The following is a 3,051-nucleotide window of genomic DNA, read 5'->3' on the forward strand; positions in this document are numbered from 1 at the left end:
TAGCATCTCCAGTCGGCTGAATTCGCTGAATTCGCGCTCGTTTTGGTCTATGGCAGCTTGCGTCCCACCGTGTAGCGTATGCGTTCAGAGTGCGTGTGGGCTCTGTTGCGTGAAATCTTGTATTATGTAGGCACCCCAATAGTTTTATAAACATGTTGTTATGATATTGAAGCGATTTGTTGCGTAACGTGCGGCGCACATTGGGGCAATTAGTTGAAAAAAATTTGCGGCTAGGGAAAACTAGAGTTCCTCTATATAGCTCCCGTAGGGAGCCAAGAGTTGCGCGACCGCCCGCCATCTTGTTATCCGGATGGCTGCGGGAAAGCCCCCCGTCGAGGGTGTAGGAGCCTCGCCGCCACGCTTCCGACGCCGGCCGACGCGCGGTGGGGGCGCTTCGGTCGACGGCGCCTTACGGCGGGTGTCCCTATTCGCACGCCCCGTGGGAACAAGTTTTATTTTTAGTTCGCACGCCGCGTGGGAACAAAAAATAAAAATTGTTCGCACGCCTTTGAACCTTCGCCCGCTTTGCACGCTTCGCGACCAGCGCGGCTTGCGCTGTCCCTTTCGAATCACTCTGGTCTTTGTTGGCCTACCTCAAGCTTAGCATTGTCAAGCTGCCCGCATAGCTGTCGGCTAATCTGTGTTAGTAAGTAGCTCAATAGTTTGTTAGTTGCAGCAATAAATTTGATAAACACGTTGGTAAACATGTTGGATCCGCGGAGCCACACGTCGAGTTGTTCTTGGTTTAATGCTTGAATTGTGCTTCGGTGAGTTCAGTGTTGAAGCTGACTTATCTACGCCGTTTAATTTTTTTATTTTGTAATTCCGGTAGGCATTCTGATGTTGCTCCACCGGGAAAATCTCTACACCTGTAGTTTTTCTGGGCTCTATCATATGCGACCAATGAGCAGTTCTCGGAGAACCATTGTATTCAGCCGTTGTGCTGCTCATTCAAATATGCATATTTCTAGATATAGAGCGCTTGGTACTTTATGTGAGTAAAGCAGGCACGTGCATGATACTGCACTACAGCGCATTTTTCTGTGCTACATGCACATTTTTGATGAGATGGTGAGGCAGGAAGTGTTGCAACAAATCCAGTGTAGTTAAGATGTTAGGCCCCAGTGTTGTACCTGATGCTGCCGGTCGCACAACCTTTCATGTGTCTTCTAGGCGACACCATGGAAGGGCAGTGGCATAGGGTTCCAACAGCCAGATCTCATTGCGGTGTCCTACCAATGTCTGCACCTGTCACTAGCGGTTGACCCAACTACCACGTGTCTATCAAACCAGTGAAGATCTGGCCCTTGCTCAAGCTTCATATTCATGATTCTTCCTTGACGACGTTGACCTGCAGCTGTACTGCACTGCCACTACCTTGTCAACTAGAGACAACGGCATCGCCTGAACTCTTCCAAGCCTTACCTTCTCCTTCACCCCAATGGGTGCACCCAAATCTGGGAAGGCTTCACCTTTCTATCGTTACATGCTCTTAGGTATATAGCCCAATTACTTTTCTATTCCCCATTCCCAAGTTTGCACCTCCAGGTTTCTAAAAAAACATTCAATTCTCAAAATTTTCTCTGATCATAATTTTTTTTGCATTATGATTTGAAAAGATGGGTTTGAGCTTAGAATTCACTTTAAAAATGTGAAGAAAAAACTGCTACGAAGGGCAGCTCTGCCTCAATGCCTGTCGGACACCAAACAAAAAGGGAGCAGTAGGTTTGCATTACTTATCCATAGTTATCACAAGCATTACCCAGTGCATCATCATGATCATTGTCGCTCTTGTCATTGTGCAGTCACAGAGAAAGTCTTACTCACTCTCGGAGGCAAATTCGAGGTGTTAAGCAGACGTTGCTGCCCGAAGTATTGCAAAAAAGCTGATTTTTTTTAGAGACAATGTCACCACCATCATTCCTCATGTTTGACACCATTTTTGTTACATTTGCCAAACAGGTTTCCTTCCAAAGTTCTGAAGGGCCCTTGGTACTAAAACTGATTACTGACCGTAAAATCACCTTTGGTGCCGAGAAGCACAGCATTGGTCGCAACGAGTGAGACTCGTGATTAACTTTCATGACTTCTCTAAAAGTTATTCCTTATAACTGCTTCTAGTGACAGCTGCAAGATAGCTACAACAAGGGTTAGGTCACATGTGCTGCCTCACTGTCGGCAAATTGCATGAGGCCCAGCCCATGTTGGTTACAGAGCAGCGCCTCAGAGAATTCATCCACAGTGTCGTCAGTTTCTGCAGCTGAGACTTTGCGCTTATGAGAACTTTATTAACCACTGCACATTACACCACTCAGGAAGCCAGCCCTGCGTTCCACACAGCACCATGTCGCCTACGGGCTCCAGTTCTGCAAGTGCCTTGCCATGGTGAAGCTGGTGAAGGGGGTACAGCTGTTTCAGGATTTGGTCCACTGTGCCACGTCACCAATGTCAAGCTGGACCAGAGGATACTGCAGCTGAAGGCGGCAGTGTGGAAAGTAGGGAAAAGTGCTCCAAGTCCCCTTACTGAATGGATGGCCTACCAGCACACCACGCTGCCTGCAGATGCCATGCCAATTTGCTGGCAGGCAGGGATGAGCTGGATCGCGCATTGGCTCGGAGGTTTACCCACAGGTCGCAAGCTCTGTGGTACATTCCAAGCTGTCCAGAGGCCTCAAAGCAACTGGAACCCACTGGAAGTGATGTGGTTGGCCCCAGCCATTTTGGACTGTTTGGGAGCAGCAATACGTCTGTTTTGGAGATAAAAAATAAGGGAGTTGTAGCAGCCAAATATTATTTCGAAGCAATAAAAACAACCCCAGGAACATTATATATACAGTCCAACCCACTCATAACATCATTGGACATAACAATAAAGTCGCGGCACCATCGACTTCGCTATATGTTGTATGGTAAAATAAACCGCCTATTAATTACACTTACTCTTATTATTGGTTACAACAATTGAACCTGACGGTACGACCCTATGTACAATATATAGTATTTGGAGATCTGTGAAAGATCATGGGTGCATTGTGTTTGTGACCAGGCTGT

Source organism: Haemaphysalis longicornis, unplaced genomic scaffold, assembly GCF_048455015.1.
Source record: "Haemaphysalis longicornis isolate Haplotype H1 unplaced genomic scaffold, Haemaphysalis longicornis Haplotype H1 scaffold_2, whole genome shotgun sequence".
In the NCBI taxonomy this organism is placed as follows: Eukaryota; Metazoa; Arthropoda; class Arachnida; order Ixodida; family Ixodidae; genus Haemaphysalis; species Haemaphysalis longicornis.